The 13,980-nt window shown below is 29.6% G+C and overlaps 2 non-coding genes across 2 annotated transcripts; both read right to left on the minus strand.

Annotated features, from left to right (window-relative positions):
* Positions 1 to 10,060: 10,060 nt before the first annotated feature.
* On the minus strand, positions 10,061 to 10,133 carry TRNAA-AGC (transfer RNA alanine (anticodon AGC)). The gene has a single exon. It is a non-coding gene; the product is annotated as a tRNA-Ala (tRNA).
* A 3,774-nt stretch (positions 10,134 to 13,907) lies between these two features.
* On the minus strand, positions 13,908 to 13,980 carry TRNAA-AGC (transfer RNA alanine (anticodon AGC)). The gene has a single exon. It is a non-coding gene; the product is annotated as a tRNA-Ala (tRNA).

Below are 13,980 nucleotides of genomic sequence, written 5' to 3' on the forward strand. Positions count from 1 at the left end.
CAACATTCACCATTTATATTTTATATGATTATCATACCTCAATGCGATAAGTTTTATATTTTATAATATTTAAAATAAAAACTTAACGGGAGAACATAATAAGTGTTTCGAATAATTACTCAAGTATAATTTTAGTAGGTATGAGAAAATCAAATTGAAAAGTGATAACGGAAGAAAATAAAAGCCATTTGCTTTACAACTTTTTTGTCACTGTTAGCTACCATATTTAAAATTTCAGTGGTCTTAGAGCTAAAAATATCATGCTCTTAATTTTAGAGAATTGAGTAGTTTTAAAATATTGCCCAAACATAAGCAGAACAGTGTCTTCGTCAAACTAAAAAGACTGATTGCACAATTTCTAAACAAATATCTGAAAACTAACTGCTTTATCTTTCCGCTTTAATATTTTAAAAACAGAAAATAGAGATCCTCTAACAGAAATGATTAGAAAGGTTCAGAAGTGAGTTTTCGAATTAGAAAATATGCTACTTGTTTTCTTAAGACACCGATCAGCTTACCCTAGCATGTTCTTCTTATTATTTTTAAAGAAAAAAACTGTTCTGTCTTACGATTTTTTTCTTCTTTTTTTCCGAATGGCAGGCACTGAACTTTATTTGTTTCGCCTTAGAAGATGCTAGAGGTGTTGCTCATTTCGCGTTACCCAGTGGGCACCTGTGAATCGAAGTCACGGAGAGACAACACAAGAGAAAGAAACACCCATGCCCAGTGCGGGATTCGAACCCGCGGCCATTGGCTTCGCAGTCAGCCGCGCTAACCGCTCCGCCACCTGGCCGGCTGTTCCGTCTTATGTAATTAATAGGAAACTAGAAAGGGTTTTGGAAACTGGAATTTATAAACTTTTCCAACACCTTATCTGAAAACTAACTGCTCTATTTTTCCGCTTTACTATTTTAAGAACAGAAATTAGAATTACTACATTCATACCCTGTACTTAGAAATATAATGCAGTGCAAATTTGAGGCAAACTTAATAGATGTTAAACTGGACCTGTATAATCAAATTTGAAAATTGGTTCAGATTATGGTTCAAAAGTTGGTCATTTTATGGTTCAGGTTGAAGCAAATTTGCAACGATGGATTTTCTAACAGTTATTATCTTGGATGAAAACACTCTAATAATACATCTTCATAGTGTATCATTTTGAAAATTCTTCTCTTCAATCTAATAGTATTCTGAATCGAATATACTTTTCCTTTTTTTTTCTATTTCAAATAGAATATTTACTGGTGGGGTGGTATAAGACAATTCTTTTGGTTTGGCTTAATTCCACCCAATTCCCCAGGGGGTTGAAGGAGAAACAAATTTACCGTAAAACCACCCAGAAATAGAACATAAAAAGCGGAAGCTGTCTAAATGACGTATAGCAACAGTTCAAGCGTAGGTATATTTTTCATTTTATTCTTCCGAAACCGTTCGTAAACTGATAGGAATTATTAAAAGGTATTCATCAAATGTAAAATGAATTGTGTTAAAGTTAAATGAAACAATTGCGCTCCAATTTTCTTTTTCACAAATAATTTTCTCCTGAGAGGAAGAATAAGACATATTATTGTTAAATGATTGTATTTTTAACTGACACATACTTAAAAATTCACTTTTTTTATGCACGACACTTAATATTCTGTAATTTAAAATGTTCAATACTAATAAGTTTAAATGATTAAGTGATGAATGAGTTTTTATGGAGAATATTGATTTCGTATACAAATAGGTATTTTTAAAAGTTTCGCTTCCTAGAATACCAAATATAAATATCCTTTTAATTTTTTCGTCTTTAAAAATCTAAATAGCATTTTCATATTCTCCATTTTTAATAAGACATTCAATTTAAAAATATGTACTCAAAATAAAATATCCGTTTCTACTGCTACTGAACATACATTTTTTATAGAATATAACAAGAAGAAAAGTATATGTGACGTCATAAAATAGTACACATTGTGTACTATTTTATTCGCATATAGAGTATTCGTATACACATACTTGATTAATTTAGAGTCATTGGAGTACACAGTGTTTTAAAAAAATTGGTCTGGACTTATCAACAAAATGCACAGTATAAACTTTTTCGCTCGGCAACAAAAGTTTAAGATAATGGATTAGAAAACAAACATCTTGCAAGTTCACAAATATTTATCATTAAATTAACCAGGCATAAAGCAATTTAAAGTCTGTTTTTCAATACATGTATAGATTTATTTAAAAATATTACTGGGAGCATATAAAAACATTTGACGTGTGTTATTCAACAATGTGTTATTCAACAACGACAAAATGTGTTATTCAACAACAAAAGTTATAAATTTGAAAACTATTTGTAAATTCACAAACAGTGATCGATAAATTAATCAGACATGCAGCAATTTAAAATGTCTTGGAACATTGCAACTCATTTACATACAAAATATGTAGATATGTCCTATTTTAGTCAACAACAAAAATTATTAACTCAAAAAACATTTGTAAATTAATAAACATTAATCATTAAATTAAAAACGGATTAAGCAATTAAAGTTGTTTTTTCATTTAAAGATAATTGTGTAGTTATCACTTTCATAATATTCGTGAGGACAAATCAAGAGATTTGAGATTCATAAAAATAAAGCTCATAAAGTATATAAAGTATGTAAAGTATATATAGTATATAAATATATGGCTCATAAAGTATATAAAGTATATACAGTATATAAATATATAGCTAATAAAGAACAGCTCATAAGTATAGCTCATAAAGTATGTAAAGTATAGATTTGAGATTCAAAAATGAACCTCGTTTTATTTACAATAAAATTTTAAAACGGTAAATTCGAAAACTTTTTGTTAATCAACAAATACCTATAATTGAAATAACACGGATAAAGTTATATACACAATAAAAAGTTAGTTTTTAATATAAAGATATTTGTGGAGATGCTGGTTTAAAGATATTAAAGTGGACAGATCAACATTTTTGGAATTTTTCTTCTTTTTTTGGTCAACAAAAGTTTTGAATAGTTAGCTAAAGAGTGATTGGCATAAATCTGCAATTTATCAAATCATTTTCTGGTAAAAAATTAAATTTTTTCTCATGTTAAATTATTTTAGAATTAAAATATTTCAAAGTAAATACTATTTAATTACAAATTGTTCCCCAACAATCTATACAGTATACTGTACTAGTTTATAATCTAATTTTAACGTTCAGGAAATATATACGGCATTTTTTTTTTATTCCTAATCATTCGAAACAATACCTTTAATAAGAATTCTTGTCACAAAAAAATGTCCGAAAGAAATCCAACAAAAAAAAAATGTATGTATATATATATAAATGAAACAATCGCAATTTTGTTTCTAGTTTGATCTTGATACATTTCCTACTTCTATTTTATGTTTGCGAATCATTTCTTTGTTGCAATTGTTTCTATGGTGACCGAGCTATAATACTTGTAAGAAATAATTCGAAAAATTAATTTTCTAGGAAACCGAAAGGTTATTTTTTCTCCATAAATGATATCGCACTTTTTTTTGTAATAAGAATGAAAAAAAAGGTTAGAGTTTGAGACGTGAATTTGGATGCTAGCCTAATTGGTACAAAATACTATAAAGAAATTATTTTTCTGTCATGTAATTCCCCTTCAGTATATTTCTTTAAGAAAAGGATAACGGTGAGAAATTTTTGAAAAAATTTATTTTTATACAATTTTACAGTTTGCTTACTCTCAAAAAAATCATTTTTTTACGTTGACCCATAGTACCGATACCTTATATGACATAATATGACATATAAGGTACCATAATATGACACATATTTTCTGCATATTTAAATAAGGTATTAAAGTGAACCATGTTTCCGAACACACAAACCACCCATTCATGGCCAAGAATCTAGCCCCGTTTCTCAAATCCCATTTCTCAATGGTCAGAGTAGGAATGTGGGAACGGCCATAATTTAACGGCCACCACCAACAATATATTGAGCGTGCACCTTGCCGGTTGTTTAGTACCAGGATCGAGCTCATGACCTCCTACTGTACGGGAGAAGAGCAAGAAAGGGCAGGGACAATGAGACACCAGTTTCTGTACAAGTTGAGCCACAATATTGTGTAATCCAGTTTAAAAAGTACGGTATTTTGGTTCGACTTAATATCATATTGAGGTATCAGTAAATTTGAACGATACAGTATTTCATAAAATAAGAATCAGGAAAATGAAAAGTAGTTTATTTTAACTTATTATTTTGTGCAGTTTAAACTGCACAAAATAAGATACTACAATGGCTCGTCTTTGATATAAATATTTTGTTTTAATTACTCAAAACTATAATGTAATTTAAATGCAAAGTGTGATGTATATGCATTATTTGAGTTTATGCACTATCTATTGGTCCCGCAGTGGACTGATCGTTAAGACACGGTTCCCAGCAGATCACCGAAGTCAAGCATCACTGGCTGCGGTCAGTGTGCGGGTGGGTGACCACTTGGATCAGTCTGCGTAGGGACCGAGGGTGTGCGGTATTGGTCCTCGTTAAACTGTGCTACCGTAAAGTGCTCGACTTCGCGCGCAGGTCGTCGGGCTACCGAAGCGGGGGTGCCATCCCCTCCGCAGAGGATCAAAATTGTGATGGCATGTCTTCGGATCATCCTCCGGGATGTTTCCCAGACCGTCGCCAATAGCCCATTGTGCAGCTCTAGTGCGACGTAAATTAACAACAACAACAACAACAGCACTATCTAGTGAATCAATTTAATTACAATCTTTTATACTTTATAGTTTATTACAGGGCTCGAAAAACAGCCCGTCCTCGACGGTCAAAAATTCTCCGCGGACAACGAATTTCTCGAATCCGACGTCCGCGCGGACGGCCATTTTCCTGTAAATGTTTGTGATACATTTTCAATTTTTGTTATCTTGCAAGAGACTTGGAAGTTACAAGGCAGCAAAATGACCCACAATACAGCAACATACTGCGCATATATTGATGTTTTCTCTGTCTGGGAGTACTTTTTCTCTGTCTGGGAGTATCTGGGAGTAATTTTTTCATTTTACTTCTTAAAAATTTAATGCAATATTAATAAAATAAAGTCTGATGTTTACTTTTTGATTTGCAGTAAGTGCATGTTAAAGTTTTAAGTATGTATTTCGTCTTTTTTTTCTAAAAAACTTAGGTTTTAATCACTTCAAAAAATAGGGGAAAAAAAGATAAAAAATGAAAACAATAACAATATTTTTTGCATTTTTCATTTGTTTATCGACGTTAGTTTTTCCTTCCCTGCATGAATAATAATATTAATAATAATAATTAAAAAATAAATAGGCCGATCCCATGAATGTTCTTTTATTAAATTAGACCTTCTAGTTTGAAAAATCTTGTTTTCAGCTAAACTGCAATTTTTTGATAATAGAACATTACTTAATATTGTATTACTTTAACTCTGTATTTTCGTTGATTTTTGGAATAATAATATAATATTTAGAACTTTTATTCTTAGATAGTTAAATTATCGATATCATACCTTTTTTTCAATTTATTACGTATTTTTTTCTTTAAAACTTATGATATGGAACACAAATGAAATCATACTTTCCTTTTATTAAATTTCTTAAGCTGTTTTTGATTCAAATTTTGCTTTCGTCTAATAAAAGCTATTAAGGGAAAGTTGATGGGTTCTCTTATCTATGATGGGCGAAAAAACAATCCATCTTTTTCCTTTCAAAAGTGCTTACTTCGTCAAAAATGCATGCAGATTACTTTTCATAAAACTTGCAAAAATAAACGAATATGATATCCAATCAAAGAAATCCATTTTTAAAAAAAAAAAAATGTTCACTTTGAATTAAATTCTGCAGACGATAGTAATTTTCTTTTTTTAAAGAAGTTTAAATTCGAAAAGTTGTTATCGCGTTTTCTTACAAACGTATAACACTGGTAGGACTTAGACGACATCCTCTTTAATTCTCAAGAATTTAAATGAAGAACGAACAAACGATAGTAAAAAAAAAAGTTCGAAAAGCAATAGGAAAAAAGAAAATTTGAAATGTTCTATACCCCTTCTTTTTCATCGCGCCGAAAATTCCCCGTTACAAGTCGATCACAGAATTGATTTTCGAATTGACATCAAAAAGGAGGTTTTTTCATCCACCAAGGAAAAAAAGAAGAAAAAAACTGAAGGTGTTTTCTTGAGTGCACTTAAGGGTGGGGTGGAGTTGATGAAGAAAAGAAGATGTAAAGGGGGAAAAAAATCGCTTTAAAATGTATCGAAGGCGCAACTCGGCAATAGAATAATTTGCTAAATCCCTATGCGTTCTGTGATTTATGAAAATTTTTTAATCTCATTCTCAGAGTCATGCTTCATACATTTCCAGAACATAATTATAATTTTTGACACAAGATTCTAAATTATGAATAAAAGAATGCATTAATCAGAATAATTTTTTTGAATTTAATGTGATGGGTAGATTTTGGAAACATATTTGCCATTTGCTAAAATTGATTTTCAGCGGAATTTATTTTGAATCTGAAAAACGCTTTCTCTTCTAGGGTTAGGGTAGTAGGAACTATCAAAATTAAGAAAAAAACGACGAAGATCCTGATGATTTCCAACTCATCAGTCTTGAAAGCTATTTCTCTCAGGAAAACAATAATAACAAAAATAAAAACAAAAAAGACAGCTACAGTTTGAGTACCTTATCCTGGAAATGATAATTATATTTTTAGCTATATATAGTATCTCATTGCAAAGAATCGTTTTGATTCGAAAGTTGATCAATACTTAAAACATTTAAAAAAATATCCAGCTTTTAGGGAATCAGCAATTTATAAAATTATTCGCCAAGAAAAATAAACAAGCTACAGTTTAAGTACCTTACATTTCGTTAAACTATAATTATAACTATACACATTTCTTTGCTTTAAGTAATTATCTGGGCCTTAGAACCGACAAATAACTGAAATAGAAAGTTATTAAGCTTTTTTTTAAAAAAAAATCGCCAATTACTATTTTCCCAACTAAATTAAAATTATCAAAATTAATGAAAAATTTTCATTTTCTTTTTCAAATTATTATAAGCCCAGATCATATAGCGTAGCATCTATTAATTAGGAACCTTCTTAAATATTAAAACATTGGATTACAAACGCTTTTCATAGTAAAAAACTGAGACTTTTCTACGTATTGACGTTTAGCTCCATTTTCACAACTATCATAGAGGGCGCTGGATAAAAATAGGCTTAACTTGACCTTATAGTCCAGAATTACTGTTGCCAACTCAGAGTAGTAATGAATATATAATAGAATTTGCTAAAAAGCGTTATTTTATGCAATGAAAGAGCCTTCGAAAAGTGGAGTCACTTTTTATATTTTAAAAAATTCGATTACATGTACTTTTCTATTTTCTGGAATTGTGGCTTTTTCTTCCATGTCACATTTTGCACCATTTTGCATCGTTAGCATACTTGGAACTGGTTAAATGGGAAAAAAAGTTAATCCAATAGTTATGAATAATTGTTACAAACTCTCAAAAGTTTTATACATATTTAAAAAAAAGTATTATTTATATAATTTTTGTATATATCTGGAAAACCAATAGTTAAACTGGAAAACCAATAGTTATGAATAACTGTTACAAACTCTCAAAAGTTTTACATATATTTAAAAAAAAATATTATTTCTATAATTTTTGTATATAATCTGGAAAACCAATAGTTAAACTGGAAAACCAATAGTTATGATTAACTGTTACAAACTCTCAAAAGTTTTATATATATTTAAAAAAAAGTATTATTTCTATAATTTTTGTATATATCTGGAAAACCAATAGTTAAACTGGAAAGCCAATAGTTAAACTGGAAAGCCAATAGTTAAACTGGAAAATCAATAGTTATGAATAACTGTTACAAACTCTCAAATGTTTTATATATATTTAAAAAAAACATTATTTCTATAATTTTTGTATATATCTGGAAAACCAATAGTTAAACTGGAAAACCAATAGTTATGAATAACTGTTACAAACTCTCAGAAGTTTTATATATATTAAAAAAAAATATTATTTCTATAATTTATTGTATTTATCTGACGATGGAGCCATTGAAAAAACAGGTTTTTCCCATTCTCGGTGGCAAAATTATTCAACTAAAAAATTTGACACTTTCAAATATACTATTAAAATTTTTTTTAAAAAACTGTCTCAAAATTACTCAGAGTCAAATAATGTTCGAATTAAAAAAAAAAACAACAACCATGTATTCAAAAGTGAGCAAAATGACGTGGAATTGCCGTCTCAAAAGTGACGTGGAATGAGAAATGTGTCGGAGGGTTGCTCGTTGGCTACCGGCAGGATTCAAATAAAAAAAGCCACCCTGAATAACTTTTGACTTAATGATCGGACTCAATCACGTTCTTGGACTCAACGTGAATTGTTTGAGTGGGTGATATCAAATATGCTAATTAATTAATGCAGACGATATTTTAAGTTACGAAATCAGACACAAAAACGTATTTTCTTGGAATAAATATACCTTTTTTTCAACGGATTCGGATGTAGGGGTAGCCGCAATTTAGGAAACATGGTCCCAATAGTTTGGTCAGGTGAGCGCTCCAAAGTTTGAACCCTGTAATGCTAATTTTATTTCTTCCGTATTTTGACTATATCTCAAAAACTTATAAAGCAAATTGAAAATTTTTTACATATACTAATTAAATTCGTTTATCCAAAGGTAATTTCATGCGAAAAATAATTTTTAGAAAATATTTATCATTTTATTTTGAAATGTATGGTATTCAGAAAATCAGAAATTTTGAAATGTACGGTAGACAGTCTTTTTTACGTCATTTTAAAAAATGCAATTTTACATGGCTGAATACAAAATTTGAAAAATTGGCTAATATTCAAATAGTAATATTCCTGTGAAATCGAATTTTAAAAAAGCAATATTTTCAAAATTCCGAAATATATAATACGATATTTGAACTTGTAAGTTCTGAATTGCGCATTTAATTAATCACTTTTTAACGTGCTTTATTTATGCCGATTTCATCGTAAATTGCTAGTTATTTTTCGGCAGTTGCTTAGTTTTGATATTTTTATTTGACATTATTATTTATTCGAAAAGTTTAGGAAAACGCGAACTCTTAAACTGCTTTCTGTTTAAAATGTTTTTACTTAAATGATATTCTTGTGATAAAAAGAAAACGTTTACCATTTAACAGTCATACAACTTCAATAAATAGAAACAATATTTGAAGAATATTACCATATAAATATTGAATCGTATTTTGCACTACAACGTTTTTCTTTAAACCCTATAAATTTTCTTCAATCAAGATAATTAATTTAAATTTAATCACTAAAATATTTATCTAATTTTTTTATATATATACTTTCATTCTCTATGTGAGCCTTGCAGTTTTTTTGTTGTTAAAATTTATTTTAAAACTAACTTTATTGCGCGATGTGATTAAAAAATACATTTCGTTTCCCAAGATATTTATTTTCTTTTAATAAATGCATTTTTGATAAAAATGGAAATTTTTTTTTTGAAAAAAATCATCAGTTCTTTCATTTTTGAATGAATTCTAATAATTAAAAGCGTTTAATTTTCTGAAAATTTATTTTTAAGTTTACTGTTAAAGAAAGTTTATCGTTTAGAACACTAATGTTTACATAAACATTACCATATTTGATGTCAACATGTGTGATTATGCGGCCCTATGTTAATTAACCTGCTGTGCATGTGACCCCTCATTCAAAATAGTTGTTAAAATCCAAAGACATTATCTAATGCTCAAAAACTACCTCAAAACCTTTGCTTTGATTTAATGTCAAACTTATCGCTTATGTTTTGTTATAAAAACCTAAGATAATGAACTTTGCATACCCACATGTTCTCATGTGGCAATCGATATCTACCCAAACCAACAAACAAAATTATTCGTATTACTAAAGATTTCAACCTCAAAAAAGTTCACATCGAACATCCCACTATTTAATATTTAAAAATATTATATCATATATGGTGCAATCATTAATTTACAACGTTTTAGCTCTAAAAATTAAATGGAGGCGCCGGGTATCGATCCCGGTACCTCTCGCATGCTAAGCGAGCGCTCTACCATCTGAGCTACGCCCCCTATGTCTTGTAAACTAAACTGTAATTTATTCTCCCAATAAACATCAGATCTTGAATGCTAATTAAATAGGTCAGTAACGTAAACCGCGTCACAGGTAGAACTGACGAAACAGCTTCAACTCTTACTTTCACGCCTAGCAAAACCTGTAGAGAGTAAAAACTATTTATGTTGCATTATATGCTTGTTATAAACTTCACAATTTATTCTTCAATAATTCAAATTTTGTTTGAATTGATGAAGAGGACTATAACGCAAACATTGTATAATTCCAAGCTTGTTAACATGGATAAAATTCCAAAATAAATAACAAACAAAAAAATCTCCCGGGTAAAAATTATTAATTGAAAGATACAGCCCTGGAAGTACTCTGCCATGGTTGACTGATATGTGCGTGTAACAAAATAACATGACATTTTGGTTTCGTATAATTTAGATAATTATGATTAAAAGGATTATATTTAATCAAATTTTAAAAAAAAATTACTAAAAAAAAGTTATATATGTATATATATAGTTAGAATTCTGAGATATTACTGCAGTGGTTCCCATTTTTCTTTCGGCTATGGAATCCTATACGATTTTTTTGTAGCGGAACTCCGGTATTATAAGAAAAGTCCAATTGGAACTTTGAAAATGCTAAAAAAAGAAAGAAAATGGGGGAGAGAAAAAGGAAAAAAAAAGACTACTTTACATTTTGAAAATGTTTAATGTGAAGAATGAAAGATTATAAATTTGTTCTTTTTGCATGAGTTCTCTGAAAATGAATGAGATAAGCTGAATTTCGATTTTTCGAAAAGAACTGTAATAAATGTTGGAGAATGGTAATCAGACAAACGTAAATCTCTCCTTTTAAAATTAGTTATTTTTATTTTGAATTGAAAAGCTCAAATAGTTCAAAAAGCTCAATACTTGTGTAATTTTTTATAAATGCATATCCTTTTCATAATTTATTCAATATATTATTATTGAATTCTCTTAAAAATGCTTCCTAGTTTATTTATCGTTGGCATTTCGCACAAATAATTCCAACAAACGAAATATTAGATAATATATGAATTATTGATCGGATATGAATATAATCATAAGTGGACAGTAAAAGTTAAAACTCAAGAATTCACTGTAATCCTTCTAAGGAACCACTTTTGAGAATTNATTTTGCACCATTTTGCATCGTTAGCATACTTGGAACTGGTTAAACTGGAAAACCAATAGTTATGAATAACTGTTACAAACTCTCAAAAGTTTTATATATATTTAAAAAAAAAACATTATTTTTATAATTTATTGTATTTATCTGACGATGGTTGTTGCTGTTGTTAATTTACGTCGCACTAGAGCTGCACAATGGGCTATTGGCGACGGTCTGGGAAACGTCCCGGAGGATGATCCGAAGACATGCCATCACAATTTTGATCCTCTGCAGAGGGGGTGGCGTCTCCGCTTTGGTAGCCCGTCGACCCGCACGCGAAGTCGAGCACTTTACGGTAGCACAGTTTAACGAGGAGCCATACCGCACACCCTCGGTCCCTACGCAGACTGATCCAAGTGGTCACCCACCCGCAGCCAGTGATGCTTGACTTCGGTGATCTGCTGGAAACCGTTTCTTAACGATCAGTCCACTGCGGGACTTATCTGACGATGGAGCCACTGAAAAAAACAGGTTTTTCCCATTCTCGGCGGCAAAATTATTCAACTAAAAAATTTGACACTTTCAAATATACTATTAAAAAAACTGTAAAAAAATGTGTCAAAATTGCTCAGATAATGTTTGAATTTGAAAACAAACAAACATGTATTCAAAATTGAAACAACAATGTATTCAAAATTGAGCAAAATGCATAGTCTCAAAAGTGATGTGCAGCGAGAAATGTGTCTGAGGGTTGCTCGTTGGCTACCGGCAGGATTCAAACCAAAATGGCCAGCCTGAATAACTTTTGATTTAATGATCGAACTCAATCACGTCCGAAGGAACTCAATCTTAATGGTTTGAAGGGGGGGGGGATATCAAATACGCTAATTAATTAATGCAAACCCTATTTTAAGTTACAAAATCAGACGCAAAAACGTACTTTCTTGAAATAAATATACCTTTTTTTCAACGGATTCGGATGTAGGGGTAGCCGCAATTTAGGAAACATGGTCCCAATAGTTTGGTCAGGTGAGGGCTCCAAAGTTTGAACCCTGTAATGCTAATTTTATTTCTTCCGTATTTTGACTATATCTCAAAAACTTATAAAGCAAATTGAAACTTTTTTACATATACTAATTAAATTCGCTTATCCAAAGGTAATTTCATGCAAAAAATAACTTTTAGTAAATATTTATTATTTTATTTAATAATAATATCAGAAATTTTGAAATGTATGGTATACAGCTTTTTTTACGTCATTTCAAAAAATGCAATTTTACATGGCAAAATTTGAGCAAATTCGGTCAATAGTCAAATTCCTGTGAAATCGAATTTTAAAAAAGTATTATTTTCAAAATCCCGAAACATTTAATACGATATTTGAACTTGTCAGTTATGAATTGCGCATTTAATTAATCACTTTTTAACGTGCTTTATTTATGCCGATTTCATCGTACATTGCTAGTTATTTTTCGGCAGTTACATAGTTTTGATATTTTTATTTGATATTATTATTCATTCGAAAGGTTTAGGAAAGCGCGAACTCTTAAACTGTTTTCTTTTTTAAATGTTTCTACTTTTTACTACTGTTTTAAATGTTTGATACTTTTGGGATAAAAAGAAAACGTTTACTATTTAACAGTCATACAGTTTCTAATAATTCAATAAATAGAAATAATATTTTACCATATAAATATTACCATATAAATAATATTTTATCATAGTATATTACGATATAAATATTGAATCGTATTTTGCACTGCAACGTTTTTCTTTAAAATTTCTTCAATTAAGATATTTAATTTAAATTTATTCACTAAAATATTTATCTAATTTTTTTATATATGGGGCAATCCATACAAAATTTACACCCATGATACAAAAATGATATAATTTATTTTTTTTATTGTTCCTTATTGAAAATAAATGGACACGTATTTTTGCGTTTTTGTTTAAATTGCATATTTTTGACTATACGAATTTTTGAAAATTTCGCTTTTTTTTTCTTGTTGTTAAAATTTATTTTAAAATTAACTTTATTGTACGAGGTGATTAAAGAATACATTTCGTTTCCCAAGATATTTAAGTCCTTTTAATAAACATATTTTTGATAAAAATTTAAATTTCTTTTTTTTAAAAAAGTGTCAGTTCTTTCATTTTTGAATGAATTCTAATAATTAAAGGTATTTAATTTGTAATTCTATTTTTAAGTTTACTGTTAAAAAACAGTTTAGCGTTTAGAACACTAATGTTTACACAAAAATTACCATATTTGACGTCAACATGTGTGAACATGCGGCCCTTCATTAGTTAGTGCAAGTGGTCCTACACTTGAAAAGGTTGTTCAAATCTACATACATAACTTTATGCTCATAAACTACCCCCAAAACCTTTGCCTTGAATTAAGGTCAAACTTGTCACTTATGTTTTGTTACAAAAATCTAAGATTAAAGATAATGAACTTTGCGTATCCACATGAACAATCGAAATCCACCCAAACCAACAAACAAAATTATTTGTATTACTAAAGATTTCAACCTCAATAAGTTCACATCGAACACGTTCCATTATTTAAAATTTAAATATATTATATCATAAATGGGGCAGTCATTAATTTACATCGCTTTAGTTCTAAAAAAGTTAAGTGGAGGCGCCGGGTATCGATCCCGGTACCTCTCGCATGCTAAGCGAGCGCTCTACCATCTGAGCTACGCCCCC

Source organism: Parasteatoda tepidariorum, chromosome 6, assembly GCF_043381705.1.
Source record: "Parasteatoda tepidariorum isolate YZ-2023 chromosome 6, CAS_Ptep_4.0, whole genome shotgun sequence".
Taxonomy (NCBI): Eukaryota; Metazoa; Arthropoda; class Arachnida; order Araneae; family Theridiidae; genus Parasteatoda; species Parasteatoda tepidariorum.